Consider the following 17,699-nt stretch of genomic DNA (forward strand, 5'->3'; position numbering starts at 1 on the left):
ACTGAATTAGGAAATAAATGGTGGGATGGCTCCTCCTCTGTGTGTGGGAGTGCTAACTTTTCAAATCTGCACCAAGATTTTATAAACAGTATACTCTATGGTCTCACCCTATATATAGGAGGAGCGGGGCACTGCCTGAGGAGTGGGATGGAGAGGCTGCTTACGTTTGTCACACCAGCTCACGCCCACACCCAACTGTCACCCATCCTGAAATTCCTACCATTAGAGCTACTACTTTCGCTCTTGCCACGGGGCTTCAGGTCCCAGGTCCTGCTGCTTCCCCAAGCTCCGTTTCAAGTGGCATCAGGATCCTTTATTTCCTACTGGCAGATTTCAAAGGGCTGGGTGACTTATAAAGACTAGCAAACAGAAAGGGAAAAAGGATCCCTTCCCCTTGGGGGAACCGGGCAGACATCCCTTAACCAAGGATGAGGCTGGCGTGTGGATGATACCGTGTGTGGACTGGCCTGTCCCTTCTGATGAAGAGGCTCTGCACCCTGGGTTATTCTCCAAATCCTACAGTGACCCTCGCTAGTGGTGAGAAAAGTCTTGAGAAACCCAGGGTAGAGGCATTCTATAATATCACTGGCCAGAATCAGTCAAGATTACAGTCATGAAGAAGAAGAAGAGAAGAAGAAGGAGGAGGAGGAAGAGGAGAAGGAGGAGGAAGGGCAAGTTATGCCATTGTTCAGAGCAGACATGACAAGTAGATGTGAGATGGTCAGGGTGGACCCTAGCTCTAGAGAGAGAGGAGAGCATACTCGGGGAAAAACCAAGACATCCAGAGTCAGTTACAATAATATGATAAACTAAGGAAGAAAGCTGGGCTGAATGGATTATGAGAATGGAACAGTAAACAACCATGCAGATTATAAGAGGAGCTTGACAGAAACTAACTATTCTATCTTGGCAACACCATTCTCAATGCATTACGTGGGGCTCTCTAGCAGAACAGAAGCCATATCAAGGGGTTAAGTGTCCTACAGTGGCTGTCTGCTTGCTGGAGGACCCGAGAGGCCAGCAGATGCTCAGTCCACAAAGCTGGTGGTCTCAGAAACTCCTTATCTGGTGTCGAAGGCTGGGGGTATCTCAGAGAGCCACTGGCCTTAATCCATGCTGGCAGGCTGAAGGAACTAGAGTGGAAGGCCAGTGGGAGGTGGCAGCTGTTGGAGCTGGTGCTGAGCTGGTCACCTCCCATCATCATGTCCTTGAGCACGGACTGTGGGACAATGGTCTTGTACACTGTAAAGATTTGTCACTTGTATTGGTTTAATAAAATGCTGATTGACCAGTAGCCAGGCAGGAAGTATTCCTGTTGAGTGACCAGAACAGGGGAATTCTGGGAAGAAGAAAGGCTCACTCTGCAGTCGTCACCCAGACACAGAGGAAGCAAGATGAGACTGCCTCACTGATAAAGATATCAAGCCACATGGCTAACACAGACAAATTATATTATATTATGGGTTAGTATAAGATTTAAGAGTTAGTTAATAAGAAGCCTGAGCTAACAGGCCAACCAGTTATAAGCAATGTAGGCCTCTGTTTGTTTATTTGGGCACTGAACAGCTGTGGGACCGGACAGGACAGAACCTCTGTCAACAGGCACCACCACTCCTCCTCTACTCTTCTAGTCCTGTAGGTGCTGTGCTTCCCTCTGCAGTGAGCTTTGCTTGCTCCTTAAGCCCAGGCTATACTGGTTATGATGCTGCCAAGGAGGAAATGGTGAGCTTGTCCCCGGCACTGCTCCCCTGCACGCTAGACTGGGTCTCAGTGGCACTTGTCTGGTCATCAGGGCCCATTGGTAGTACAGCCTCCAGGTACCCCACCCTCCTGGAAGCATAGTTCAGTGTGGTGCCTACTGGCTGAAGCAGGTCTTCACCATTCTACATCCTCAGTCCTTCCAACCAGCCAGACTCACGCCCCAACCTTCCCCCTCTCCTTCCTTCAACCCACAAAGAGTTCTCCTCTCTTCAAGTGGGATGAGTCCTTCTCCTGCTAAAGCCTGGGCTGAGTAAACAAGGGCCAGGCACCTAAGACAGAGAACTTAGAATCTCACTCAAGAGAAGCAACATGAATAGCTCCTTCTTTCCAAATAAGAGAACCGTGGAAGGGTGGGGAAGCTAGTAATTCTCCAACTGGTCATCTGACACATTAGATGTTCAATAGACGGCCTTGGGCCGTGGGCGCATGACAAGTCACACAGAGTGGGCAGAAATTGACACCACGCCTCCACTGCCCTCCACCCCGCTCAAGGGAGATGGAAAGATCCTCACCATAAGTGGTCAGGCATGCCCATTGGCCCAAGCCACAGAGAAAAAAAATGGCTCTCTACTGTCCTAGGCAATCCCAGGTGGATAGAAACCAAGGGGCATAAAACCAAGACTGATGGCTGTGGCTGGAGTTGACCTGTGACGATTCTAGTTACTTTCTTAGTGCAGGTTTAAGCTGCGCTGTCCTCTGAGACCTAATACTCGTCCCTGGCTTAGGCGACATGCGACCACCGTGGACAGAACAACTTCATTCAGCATGGGCAGAAGCAGTGGGTATTGGGAAGGGAGTTCAAACCTCAAGGTGGAGAGGGGCCGGATTAGAGTTTGGGGACTTGCTGACAGTCTGGTGGCTTAGCCAATGGGAAAGAAGGCTGTAGATGAAGGCAGTGGGCATCCATTAAGCCATCCCTTGACTGACTTGAAGATTTGCTACAGACTTTGTCCCCCAAGTTTCAACCCTCCAGGCCTCATAGGGTTCTAGGAGCTGCTTAATATCCTCTAATACATTGCTGTTTCCCCCTCAAACAGTCAGATTTGGTTCTTGTTATTCACCATTAAGAACCCCATATAGAATGTAACTCCCTTTAGTCCCTACTTTTCTGTAAATAAATTGCATGCAAATGATTCCCCTGAGCCTGGAAATTCCGGGTGAAATCACTGAGATGGAGCCTCGCTGGGCTGCTGCTCCGTAACAGAGAGCAAGATGTGGTTTTGCTCTCTCCCTCTCTCTCGCCTACCAAATAGCATCCGGCATTATGTCTGAGCCCTCAAAACCATGAGTGAGCCCAGTGAGGGCTCGTGACTTAATTATGATGGCTTTTGCTAGGTTTGGCTGCGGTTTTCCTCTTATAATCAAATGTCAGGCCTGGAGGGAGGGAAGCTTAGTCGTGTGTTAACTGCGGATGTTTTAAACCAAGAATCTAAGGCTGTTTGATATTTTTGGCTTCCTAAGTCCCATTTCCAGTCCTGATTTGGGAATAAAGCAAGACTGAAGTCCAAATGAAAACGATTTCCTACATGCAAAACAGTCTGGAGTTTCAAGGTATATAGAGTTAAGTTTAGGCCTCCAAGGCTCTTCGCTCTGGTCTCCGAGTTTTCCTTTCGTGCTTGCTGTTTGGCTTGCTTGCGAGGCGAACTGTACTTTCTTGCTCTACCCACTCCTAATCTCTGCCTGAGCCCTTCACGAATTTTTACATATTTACTCAAAATTTAGCATTGCCCCCTTAAAAAAATTAGTGTGTATGTGTGTGCGTGCGCATGCATGTGCACACATGCACTCATATGGAAACAGGACAATTTGCGGAGTTAATTCCTTGCCATGTGGCCTCCAGGGATTGAACTCAGGTGTCAGTCTTGGGAGCAAAACCTTTACCCACTGAGCCGTTTCCTGCCCAGTTTCCCTTTTCTGTTTTGTTTTGTTTTTTTGGCTACAGATTTCTTCTATCTTGTCCTTTCTGTTATGCAGTGAGACTTTATACACAGAGCCTGGCACCAGCAAGCAATCAGGCGTCCCTTGAAGATAGAGCAGTATTTCTTACCTTTCTCTCTCTGCATTTCATGAAGTAGGGCTCAACAGGGGAGGGTCCTGCGGCTGTGGCAAGAGGGGTCTTGGTGCTTCATTTCTCCATCAACTTTAAATTCCAGGCCATTGAGGGAGCTTCAAGACGCAATGGCACTGCACCCTGCCTTCTGGACACAACTACTCTGGGGTCAAAACCACACATTTCTCATTTGCCTTCATTGAACATGCAGATTTTCTCTCATCACTATTCTTTAAACAATGTATTATAGCAACAATTTACATCATATTTATCTGGAATTAATTATACAGGTACCTGTAGATAGTTAAAAGGACACGGGGGAGGGTGGTCGTCATATGCAAACATTTCACCATTTTAATGAAATGTACTCAAGAATCCCACTGCTCTCTGGGGATAGCTATATTTTGCCTCCTGTGAGCTAAGGATACTCTTCAGCATAGGAGGATATGGGCCGAGGGTATAGCTCAGTGGCAGAACACCAGCCTAGAATGCGCAAGGTCCTGGGTTTGAGCTCCAACCCTTGATCAAAGAGAAAATCTCTTGCAATGAAAACTATGAGTGCTACTCTATCAAAGAATGAGCAAAATTGTTTAAAAGTCTTTTAGACATTCATCTTAAAGTCTTCTAAGTAATTTCTGATTCAGTGTGGTTAATTACACAGTTTATTCCCCCCCCCCCCCAGAAAACACCATCACATTTAGGAGTGTAATTCTTATGGCTCCTGTGTGCAAACATCACTGGCCCTTATTTGCCATAACACCCAGAATGATCTCACAGTGTCAGCTGTTCTGTGTTAGACATCCAAGACCAACAAACAGACCCTGAATTCTGCCACTGCCTTAGTTTAGACCATGTGGCCACCTGTCTCAGACCCAGGCTGACTCCAACTGTCAGGATTCTGAACGACCATGGTTGACCCGAGGAAGAGTTAGGCCAAAGCTGCTGGAGGCAAAGACTAAGTTCATTGAGGCTCCCAGCGAGTCAGTCACACACAGCCAGAGTCACACAACAGCCAGAGTCAGTCACAGCCAAAGTCACACACAGCTGGAGTCACACACAGCTGGAGTCACACACAGCCGGAGTCACACACAGCCAGAGTCACACACAGCCAGAGTCACACACAGCCAGAGTCAGTCACACACAGCCAGAGTCAGTCACAGCCAGAGTTACACACAGCCAGAGTCACACAGCCATAGTCAGTCACAGCCAGAGTCAGTCACACACAGCCAGAGTCCAGTCACAGCCAGAGTCACACACAGCCAGAGTCACACACAGCCAGAGTCAGTCACAGCCAGAGTCACACACAGCCAGAGTCACACACAGCCAGAGAGTCAGTCACACAGCCAGAGTCACACACAGCCAGGGTCACAGCCAGAGTCAGGCACACACAGCCAGGGTCACAGCCAGAGTCAGTCACACACAGCCAGGGTCACAGCCAGAGTCAGTCACACACAGCCAGAGTCACACAGTCACACACAGCCAGAGTCACACAGTCACACACAGCCAGAGTCACACAGTCACACACAGCCAGAGTCACACAGTCACACACAGCCAGAGTCACACAGTCACACACAGCCAGAGTCACACACAGTCCTCTTTCTGGCAGCTTCCCATTGACTTCCAGAAGTTCTCCCTTCCATTTGTGTTTCCTAACACAGAGGATTGTGTGTAATTGGCAATGATGAAACAAACACAAGAAGAAATTACTAGTGTTGTTTCTCAAGGCTCACATTCCCAAGAAGACATGGCATTTAGCTGTATCTTCGAAAGTTTATCTTTCCGAAGGGAACTTGGTGTCCAAACAGGATTTTTGTATGCCCCCACCCCTACCCCAAGACACAGCTGGTAAGCTGTCTGTCCTGCCTACAGAGTGACTGCGTGCTTGTATGTTTAGCACTTGAAAGTCTCTTTCTTATTCCAGCTCGTTTGTGTCTCAAGAAAAGAGAACAAGTTTGATTCCAATTTTACCAGTGAGGAAATTGAATCATGTCCTTCCCAATCCTCAGGATATGAGCCTTAGATGGTGGCTGAGTTTGAGATGGTGCCTTGAAAGAAGTAATTACATTAAACAGGGTCACTGGGGCGGCTAACCCAGTCTGACTGGTGTCTCAATAAGGAGAGATTAGGCACAGATACAAACACCCAGGCAAGCTCACATGGACACACAGCAAGAGAGTCCTGCAAAGGCAAGAGGGAGGCTCAGAAACCAGCCTCCTCGCACTTCCGTCGGGAAGTTTTGGCTTCCAAAGTGGGAAGAGAACCTACTTTCTATCCTTTAAGCCACCTGCTCCTTGGTATCAAGTTATGGCTGCCATTGCCGACTAACGTCCCTGACATCTCATGCTTGGCAGCCCGAGCAAATCAGCTCCATGCTCTATACTTTGTAAATCCTTTATGGAATAGATTATTATGCATACAGGGACCGATTCTGCTGCATATCTGGAGATGCACAGGGGTTTCTCACTGTTGTTCAATTAGTATTTATAACAAAATGTCTTTAGGTCTTGTGGGAAAGCAATCCAGGGCCCCCTGCCCCATGCCATACTCCATCCACAGGAAGGCTACAGCATCCCTCTTCATCTTGTTTGTCCAGGACCCCTTGTGCCCAATCTCAGGGAGGGAATGGCAGTGATCCTGACAGACTGGCATCTTCAGGCAAAGCTAAGTCAGTGAGAACAGCCCTTTGGTGGGCACACTTACTTCCTGCGGATACCTGAAGTGTACCCCTAGGCGGGCACACTTACTTCCTCCTGACACAGGAAGTGTACACCATCCCTACTCAGCCAGAGGGCAGCTCCGGGCTCTGCTGTTGATCTATTCCACTGCCTCCTGGTGACGCCTGTCTGTGGTCTTTTGCTTTGCATTGGGACAGGGAACTGATACTCGGGTGTGAGCAGAGCTTTGCATGATGAACACATTGTCCCCCTGTCCTCTTTGCCTTGGGTCAGGAGGCTCTCAGGCGCCAAACTGGGCTTAACCTCGGGAGGAATGTTATCGAATCATAAGGAACAAGACTTCCTCTCTCACGGAGTGGCCCCAGAATGGGTGGCCAAGGAGTCCCCCTTTGTAGTGGCCCCATCACTCCCCCTGCCTACAGGGCTGGGAAGGAGGGTGCGGGAAGGGGGTTAAGGCTGACTTTCCCAGCAGGCAGACAGCTCACTATCTGGCTAAGTGACAGTGACATGGTCCATGCCCACAGACACAGGCGGCATGCTGACTCTGGGTTCTGGAGCCAGGCTCTGCCCAAGGTCTACCGTACTTAATGACATTGCATCCTGCCTGGCTTCAGATCCAAAACTTAAGGGTTCTGAGAACCCACACTCTTGCTTATTAATTTAGATAATGGATTGGATTCATGAAAAAATCTGGGTTGTCGCTTTCTTATTAACATCTTTGCAGCTTTTAGGAAGGCCATTAGATTCATATCAACACACACATACACTTGGCAATGGTCCCAATATACCAATAAAGTCAATTTCTGATCTGTGATCTCCATGCCAAGTGGTGGAGATGGACCTTTCTGGTAACTGGATCCGTGAGGACACTTAGACAAGCAGTTCCCCACCCTCTCTCTCTCTCTCTCTCTCTCTCTCTCTCTCCCCTCCCTCCCTCCCTCCTTCCCTCTCCCTCTCCCTCTCCCTCCCTCCCTCTTTCCTCCCCCCCCCCCCCCCCTCTCTCTCTGCAATAAGGTACACTGTAGGATCTCAGTCAGGCTTCAGGTGCCAGGATAAGTGAGGCAGGCACAGGGATGGGAGACATTGTAACAATTCCCATGGGACAACGCAGTACTGGTTCCCAGCGCAAAACGACAGAACACAGTGTTTCCCACGTGCTGCAAGTCTCCAGCTACAGCTTAGGGAGGGTGATGGGGATGCTGGTGTTTGAACCCAGAAAGCACTCAGTCAGTGAGCTGCCTTTTGGGCCCTCTTCCCACCGAAGTTAACATCAAAGCTCCAGGAAGGTTTCCAGCTATCCAGGGATGAAAATAGCTTCCTGAGGAAGAGTCCCCAGATTTCAAGCCAGAAAGCCAGAAATGCATCTGGAAGAGAGGGAGCAACCAAGGGCTGCTTTCCTTCTGGCTCAGCGGACCCCAGGGTGCAGAAGAGAGGCACGGGGATGCCAGTGAACGCCCACAGAGAGATCTGCTCCTGGGAAAGTCCTCAGTCAGGTGAAGTGTGGGCTCCGGAAGGAAAAAGAAGGCGGGGCGGTGGGCAACTGAGGGGAATCAAAGTCAGGGGCGGGGGAGGGAAGCAGTGGCCCCTACAGAAGCGGCGGGCTGTAGGCTCCAAAGGAGTCCTGTTCCCAGCTTGCCACTAGGATGGCACCTTTCAAAGCCCCGCGGAGACACGGGGACAAAAGGATGAGAGGCTCCGCAGTGGGGGTGCGGCTCCTCCCCGCCTTTGAGCTCCCTGCAGCCCCGGTGCCGCCCTTGACCGCTCCGCGCTCCCTCACTGGTGTCCTTTGATCCATCAGCTGCTCCAGCGGCCCTTTCGAGGAAGCCAGATGAGCCCTGGTGCCCAGTTCCCTACTAGCTGGGAGGTAGGATTTCTTTGAAAGGGGATGGCGGTCCGGTTGGTTTAGTAGGAAACTGTCTACCCCAGACAAAGTTGAGTTTTCTCTTCCACTCCCCTCGCCCCAACCCAAGAAGCAGGCCCTTTGCGGGAAAGCTCCCTCCTCCCGGGGAAGCACCATTAAGGTGACTGCCACTAGCAGAGGGATGGGTGCATAGACAACTTTCAGCCACCGCTTCGGTTAGTGCGGTTATGTTAAGGGGTGAGACTGTAGAGCCTGTGCCAGACGCAAGACTGATCAGCACCCCACTGGGGGGGGGGGGGTCTATGCTGACAGTGTCCTTGGCCACAGGTGGGAGGAAGAGGCTCCCAGACAGGACAGTTCCTTTCTCTGGCAGAGGGTGAGAAGCCAGTGCCTGCTATGGATGTGCTCCTTCCCAGTCTGTATGCATCGTTTGCAGACCGACCCTGCTCTCCTGGCTGGTTCCACTGAATGTAACACGACTTTAAAAGAGCTGCTTTCCCTCCGTGTTTTCAGACTGCTTGATCACTCCCATCCTGCACTCTTCCTGGATAGGAGGCAGCTGCTCTGGAGTTCAGATGTTAAGAAAGCCCTTCCAGCTGGGTGCAGGCAGAGTCTTATCTCCAAACAACAGGAAGTAAAACCCTTTGAAAGCTTCATTCAAATTCAACTCAACAAGCATCCCAAATTTTGGAGTGCCCGCCACTCTGTTTAATACCACAAAAGAATGATGTCTGAGATTAAGATACTGCAGACTGAGAGAGCAGGACAGTTGCATCCCGGTCTGGGCTTCGCAAGGTTGAGAAGCAGCTCTGGCTGGTGTGAGGCAGAAGATGATGTCACAGTGGTCCAGGCAAAGAGCCTGCAAGCTTCTTTGTTGTCCTTTCTTCCAATGTTCACCCCACTCCCCTCCCTAGAGTAGGAAATAAACTTCTCAGAGGGCAGGAAGCTCCAAATGTTTTCTGGGTTAGGAGTTTGGGCAGTAGTGAAACCACACTCATTAGTTTGAGCTAGTGCCTGCAGCTGGGTGAGGAGGACTCCTCTAAGGCTGTCTGTCACCTGACTCTGAAAGGCAAGGAGCACAGCTCACATTGCAGATATCTGAGGATCCCACAGAAGGGCTGGGTGGTAAGACTGAAGATACTCTCAGTGCCGAGCTGTGACAATGGTTGGTTTGGTGACATTCCTCTGCCATCTAGTGGCACTCAGGGCCCACACTTCCTTCCCATAAGCTGGAGCGCCTAGATTTATCAGTATCTTATTTCTTTCCTTCAAACTGAACTTTAAAGTAGCCATATCAAGGGCCAGTGGGGATGGTCCAGCAAGGGAGGGCGCTTCCCACAAAGCCTGGCAGCTTGCGTTTGAGTTCTGGAACCGTATGGCAGGAGAGAGCATACACCCACAAACGATCTCATGATCTCCACGTTTGCTCAGTGGCAACTGTGTGCACTCACAAACTAAAAGTCTCCTGGACACTGGTGGCACACGCCTTTAACCCCAGCACTCTGGAGTCAGAGGCAGGTGGATCTCTGTGAGGTCGAGGCCAGCCTGGTCTACAGAGAGAGTTCTAGGTCGTCCGCCAGAGAAAGGGGCACTCCAGAACCGAATTGGAGTCTGTGCTGTGATGCTCAATGACCACAGGGAGTCACTTTACCATGGACATATGGCTTGACAATCTGTGAAAAGCGACAAGTGCTCCCTCTCAGTGTGTCACAACACAGAAACCATACACACATGCAAGAACATCCTTGCTGGCTCCATCCCTGGAGACAAGGCATTAATTCCACAGACTCCACGCTGCATCTCCTCTGTGCCTTGCCATCCGGATTGTTTGGGAGGAAAACACAGACTTCAGTGACATCATGCTATTCACCTGACTGCGGCCTTCCATCCTGCCCAGAACGTTCCCACATGGCACTCTGGATAGCTAACATTTATTCCGCACTATGTGACTGGGTCTGCAGGTGCCTTATGCACGTTCTCATTCCTTAGAGGGTATCTCCTATAGTTATCCTCCAGAGGATGGAGTCAGGACACGCTCAGGCAGATTCCAGAGCACACATTCTTAGGCATCTGTCCACAGCTTCCTTCAAGTTCACATTGCCCCCGCCAGTGGAATTTTAATGAACTTATCTACTTTTTCAGGTGCTCAAATTGCTTAAAAGTTCAGCCTTGGTCTCACTGCTGCTCCGTGGTAGAGCACGGGTATGTTTACAGCCCCGGGCTTGATCCTCAGCACTGCAAAAGAATAATGAGAAACAGGACTGGGATGCAGATGATGGTAGGTAAAATGTTTGCCACGCAAGTGTAGGGATGTGAGTTCGAATTCCCGGAACCACGTACGCTGTGGGCACAGTGCTAGTGTCGGTAATCCTGAGCATTTCTACTCTCTCTCTCTCTCTCACACACACACACACACACATACACACTCACTCATACTCATACACACTCATACACACACTCACACTCATACACACACTCACACTCATACACACAAAAATCAATCAAGGCCCACCACCACACATATTTACAAGTTTTATGGTCTCCCACCATAATACAAACAAGAAATACCTCCTAAGGTTGCTGCCATTTGTGTTGGCTGTGCACCATGACGGGATGGTAAGACCCAGTTCTCAAAGTGTGCTTTAGTTGCAAGATGCACCGAAACGAAGCTGGAGCTAAGTTGGAAATGTCTTCCCCGCTGGCTAGCTTCCACAGAGCTAGGAGGTGCTATGTGGGCCACTAGGGCAGAAACATCATCAATGGACTTATCTGGAAGCATATGCTGTCAAGTTTCTTCTCCTGTCAACCATGAACTGTGTAACGTCTCAGTGCAGGTGTGCCCTCTGAGCCCCTCCTTCCATGACAGTGTCAGGGGGCCCAACCTTGTGTCTGTCAAGGTAGTATTTTTATAACAGGTAATAGAATGAGAAACTAATTCTTTTGCACTCAATGAACACTGAGGCTCAGTCTTTAAATTGGCTTGAACTACAAAAATCTTTTATATATCTTTGAAACTCTAGCTAAATTTCTAAGGGAACTTTTCATTAAAAAAAACAGAATTTCTAAAAACACAAAAATATATTTGTATGATTTTTAAAAAACTATATAAAAGAACCTTCAAGACAGTGTTTTTTAATACGCATGTCTAAGTTCTGCATCCCTTCAGCTCGGCTGTGGCCCTACCCACTGCCAGGACAGTTTTTGTCATTGCTGAGCAGTGTCCACTCCCATAGCCTGCGTGCTGAAAAACTGGCCAGCATCAGAAGGCATTCCTGCCACACTGGCAAGAAATGCGTGTCACTTCTGTATTTTACGATTAATGTGGGCACTGCATTTTATTTGGCAATGACCTGCAGAGTAAATTGTATATTGTATTATTCCAATTAATCTGAGCTACCTAGAAAACAATGTGGCTGCTCCATCTACAGAGAGCCACTGCGATGCTGTTCCTATGCCCGTATTAATTTTTTTTGGCACTGTGTAATTTGGTCTTGGAATGACTTCGACAAACAGTGCTTAAGAGAACATTGGGTTTGGCACAGACACTGTATGTAGAGAGAGCATGTTTTCTTCATGCCTGGGGCCATGTTAGGGCTGAGCAGCCTGATGATGTCACCATTTGTGAGCACAAGTCTTCAAAGTCAGCCGGCCTGGTTCAAACTGACTCTTCAGCTAGTCACCTAGCTAACTAATAGGGTGACCCCAAGAACTCTGCAGGACTTAATTTGCCTTGTCCATGCCTAAAATGGATGTATCTGTTTGTAAGCACCAAATGCAATAATGCAAGCCATCTAAAATAGCCCCTGTGTGTCCAGGCCCAGGGCATCTTCACTGGGATGGCCGTAGGTTACTGCAGCTGGAAGCAGAGCCTCTGCCCTATGTCCATCACCAAGAGAAAGACGAATGTGACTGTGAAATTGCTCCTAGACCACTGTCAGCCAGTGTTGTCACACTTTCTAATCTTTTTTTAAAGATGGTCAACTTTAATATTTATTTATTTATTATGTATACAATATTCTGTCTGTGTGTATGTCTGCAGGTCAGAAGAGGGCACCAGACCTCATACAGATGGTTGTGAGCCACCATGTGGTTGCAGGAATTGAACTCAGGACCTTTGGAAGAGCAGGCAATGCTCTTAACCACTGAGCCATCTCTCCAGCCCACACTTTCTAATCTTGAGGGAAAAAAAAATCAACCTGTTGTTGTGTGACTTCATCTTAGATAGGGTACTGAGGCTAGACCAAAGAAACAATTGCTCCCAGGCTTAGCTTAGAGAGCCAATTACTGGAGTTACATCCAGGAGCAAGGGTGAGTCAAACAGCTGCTTCACCCCCAAAGCCTACTTCTGTGGAATGGGAGGACTCAGGAAGCCACTTGCTTGGAGCCTTGACACACCTTGCTAGCAGCTGAGCCAACCAATGGGGGTGTCTTCTCTCCCTGCAACTGTTACTGCGAACAGCCTTAGGAAGGGACCTTGCAGTGCTGTGTGCAGCTTAGGAAGGGGCCTTGCAACGCTGTCAGCTTCAGAAGTTTACTGGGGCTTGTGAGAGTTTTGTTTTGTTTTCTTCCTGAGATGATGTTTCAATTGGGAGGAAAGAGCTACACACTTGCTGAAGGCCATGTGGTCAAAACCGCAGAAATTGCAGATCCTCTAGGAGGAGCGTACCAGCTCTGTTGCTATGCAGCCATGGAGCTGGTTGCACTGCTCAGACTAAAGCAGATGAGTCGCCCACACATCCAGAAGCACTCTTGTTCTGGTTCTCCACTTCTGTGAGACACCCAGTGCCGTCCTCTCAACAGATCTCCATCGAACTCACTTCATCTCTAGGATGTGCTCTTCTTCCCTCATGGTCTTTGAGAAAACTCTAGGGTTGAAGGATTCTGGCAAAAGCTCATCATCGTAAGTTTGGATTACGCTCTCTCTCAAGTCTCTCACCTCTAGCCAGGTCCTTGTAGACCCAAGTCATTTTGCTGTCTACACATCTGTTAACTAACTTATTTATATTCTTTCCTCATCCCCCACTGTCAGCTACATGTCACTCAATCGTGGAAAGCACCACACATTTCCAACCTACAATTTCTCGGTACATCGCTAGCAACTGGAGGCAACTCCAGGAAGCCTTCCATTTGATACAGAATGACAATTAGCTTGTCAACCAAATTTAGAAGAAGCAAAATCTTCTATTTGGAGAAAACATATTTCAAAATAACTTCTTAAACTATTTTAAAGTTGCCCTTTACCTGATGTTAAATATTAATTTAATAACCGATAGATTGCCAATACATTAGTGGTTGAGACTTTATGTGAGAGTTAGTGTTGAAGCAGGATTTCCGGTGGGTGGTGTGATATTTGAGGCTGTTCCCAGCCTCTAATTAGTTAACTTCTGAAGTCCCTCCCACTCATATGCGGCTCACCATTTCTGCGGAACACGCCAAAGATTAGCAACAGGAAAAAGATGCTATCAGTTCTACTGAACACCGGCCCTAAGTCTCCCTACACGTGCTATGTTATCATAATCTGTGATGCTGTACTGCCTGTGCAAGCTCGAGTCAGATCAAATCCCAGTGTGGAGAGTGGAGGTGGAAGGAATCCCTGCCCCTACACAGGGAGCTCCTAGCAATCGCTAGCGGCTGGAGAGGGACAATCCATTTTAAGAATGCTGCCCCTAGTTAGCCGATCCAGACGGCCACACATCCAAGAATATACAGGCTGCACAGACTGGTCCTGATGGGTGGTGGTGGTCGAGTTGGACACACTGGTTGGGTGGGTAGTGGAGAGGGTATGGATCTGGGAGGAATGTGGAAGGGCGAACGTCATTAAAACACCATGTACAAAATTCTCAAAGAACTAATGAAAAGTATTGCAGCCACCTGGACACTTCCCTTGCTGACACGTGGCTATGCCCAGGACGTGGGATGGGAGTTTGTCCATTCTTCCAGTGTGATTATTCTTGGGATCTCCCGATTGTGGCCTCACTGAGCCACCTACAGTCTAGGTAGATGCTGAAGTCAAGCCAGGGTTTTATTTTTTTAAAGATTTATTTATTAATTATGTATGTATACAGCATCTGCCTGCATGTATCCCTGCAGGCCAGAAGAGGGCACCAGATCTCATTACAGATGGTTGTGAGCCACCATGTGGTTGCTGGGAATTGAACTCAGGACCTCTGGAAGAACAGTCAGTGCTCTTAACCTCTGAGCCATCTCTCCAGCCCAAGCCAGGGTTTTAGAGTAGAATGGAACTGACTACAGGTCTGGCAGGAGACTGCTCCCACCGCCAGCAATGTCTCACACTCCTTCCTAATCTTTTCTTTTGTTGTTATTGTTTTTGTTTGGTGTTTGTTCTATTATCACTATTTTTTGTTTGTTTGTTTTGTTGTTTGTTTTTGCTTTTCAAGACAGGGTTTCTCTGTGTAGCTTTGGAACCTGTCCTGGAATTCACTTTGTTGTAGACCAGGCTGGGCCTCGAACTCACAGTGATCCACCTGCCTCTGCCTCCTGAGTGCTGGAATCAAAGGTGTGCGCCACCGCCCGGCTCCTTCCTAATCTTAGTCCTAATGAAAAGCTGCACACGATCTTTCCAGTCAGCGCGTGCTCCCCACAGCAGCCCTTCACCATGTGCTTGGACTGTGCTGTGAGCGCTGCACGGTCTTAGAGAAAACTCTAAGAGTGCAATACCCTTTCAAACAGTTCTGAAAACAGATTATTGAGTAAAATATAGGCCCCCACTCCTCAGGGGGAACCACCATGGGCTTTGGTACACCTCAGCCTCAGCCACAACGTTTGTGCTATATACCCACATGGAGGCATTCACACAGTGGTGTATTGTTTTATAAAGGTGACATCATCAAAACAAGTTTTAGAGGACACATGAATATCACCCTTAAACATTTTTAATACTTAAAAATTCGTATATTTGTTTTTGGATGTTCAGTTTTGACAGAACCCCACGACACAGAGCTCTTTCCTACACATTCTATTTAGACTATAGAACTGCTGGGCCGGGCAGACTATCACCCCCATCTGCAGAGAGAAAATAGAAACTCAGGAGAGATTAGGCTTGTCTAGGGGTCACAGTAGAGGCAGGGCAGGACCTTCCACGTCTAGGGTACTTCACACCTGTGTTCTCTGATGGCCTTGGCTGGAGATGGGGCAGGAAAAGCAGAGTGTTCATCAGGATTGGAGCAAGACATCAGCGTATCCACACCAAAGCTGAAGTGGCGCCGGCCCATACCAGAGTCCAGACTGCCAGGAACTCTCAGCCCCACTGGCTTCAATCCCCTGCTCTCCTCTAAGTTCAACCGGCTACAAAATGGTTGGTCCCATCTTCCTTTCCCCTGGCTGAAGTTGCGGGGTGCAATCTGACTTACTGGAGTGTTAGACCTTTTAACTTGGGGAGTAGCAGATTCATGACAAGCAACCCTGGACTGAATTCCTGGGACAGAGGCTGAGTGTACTTTTCATCTCACGGGGTGGTCTGAGTCGTTTCAGAGCAGTTCATTAGGACGTCCCTGTCCCTCTTGGTATGTTTGTCTTTTAAACTTAACTGTGTTCCTTATTATCACAAAGGAGAACAAGACGTTCTGAAAATAAAAAAAGCAGTACAGCCTGCTGTATTTAATCTTTGACCAGAATAGCCCTAAGTGCTATTTTGCTTTTTATGTAAACCTAGCATTGAATAAACTATAAAACACACAATAGCAACTCTGATGACAAATCTATGTACACAAATGTAGCCACTTTTAGGTTGAGAAGAAATACCCAGAATTACCCAGGGTGACTTGTGACTTCTGGGGACCCCTGTTTCGTACAGACAGCTGCACCTGGATCTAGTCTAGTCCTGCAGACTCACTGCACTGAGCGTGGCCTTTACTACACAGCTCTGCCCATGCACTTCCAACTAGCATCGTCTCTGCGTCTCATATTCAGAAGCCAACATTAATATCCTAACCCTAACTTTTTCTGTTAATGAATCTCTAAAAATGGGGCTAACCTGGGGGAAATCAGACGCATTGCAATCTGGTTTCCTAAAGTGGCTTTAAAGAATTTTCCCAAAGGGCAACCTTAGGCCAGGACCCCGGGACTGCACAGTGAGTTCAACGACAGCCTGGGCAACTCGTAAGTCTGGGCACAGGATAGAGGGCCAGTGATAACACAGTTCAGCGGCGTGGCACCTCACCTGTGACAGCTAAGGCTCAAACACTAGTACCCCCTCAAGTCACCTTTAAGTTACATAACAAAGTATCAGAGCAGTCTGTCAACCATTCTGCAAGTCTTCTCCTTCCTACCCCATGCACCCAACACAGGACACACAGATACATCCACCTCTATGCCTTTGAAATGTATCTTCTACGATCTTTAAAAGAAAAATAAACAGAAATGCTCAACCACTTTGCTGCTTATCACTAGATATGATTCTCTAGCTTGACTGGTAATCAGGGGATCACCAACCATCTTTCTTGAAAGTCCTACTAATTAAGGGCTGCCAAACTCTGGGCGGCATCCGGTCAACATCCAGTCCACAGCATCGGAAACAAGTCACTTCCACCTAAGCTGAAGTTCCATCCATGCTGCTTAGTTACTATTGCCCCAAATACCTGGAACAGTTTACAGATTTATTTTAGCCATTTCCAAGGTAGGATAACGCAGGCAAAGCTATAGATTACGGCAAGGGCATCAGAGCTGTGCGTTAAGGGGGTGCTCACAACATAGTCCAACAAAAACCACTGGTCAGTGCTTGAGGCAAGAGACATGGGAGGGTGCTCAACACACAAACCCACCTCCCGCCCTTATCGTTTTCATTAGCACTAAAGACAAAACTTCAAAAATATGTGTATGCAGTCTCTCCTGAAGCAAATGTAGTTCCTGGTCTATTTTATCTAGAAACTGCCATGTCAAAGGATGGGCAGTCCAAAAAAAAGCATGGCCCTAGGGTAATGGAAAATGACTGGAAATTCCCCATGTTCCTTCTATCCGAGGTGCTGTTTTACACAAACTGTTTCTTAGATGTTAGTCGACAACTAGTCAGTAGAAGCAGGACGTGTGAGCACATACGCACTGGTTCCTGAAAGGCAAACTGCAGAGGACACTGTGGAAGCCGCCATCACTGTCAGGTACCGCATTCTACAGATCTGAATTTCAGGGCAGGAAGCACCAGAACCCCAGAGAGATGCAAGGCAACGCCAAGTGGTGTGAAATACTCACTGTGTGTTAACTCATTTTTGCACTGAATTGGTTCTTAATTGTTAAAGAAGCTGGAAACCGTGGGCACAGAAGAACCACAGTTTTCTGAACGTCAGATTGTACCACAGGTTACCAGCCAGAGGAAACTTTCTAGTCTGTGGAACTAACG

This window comes from Arvicola amphibius, chromosome 1 (genome assembly GCF_903992535.2).
Source record: "Arvicola amphibius chromosome 1, mArvAmp1.2, whole genome shotgun sequence".
NCBI classification, from domain to species: domain Eukaryota; kingdom Metazoa; phylum Chordata; class Mammalia; order Rodentia; family Cricetidae; genus Arvicola; species Arvicola amphibius.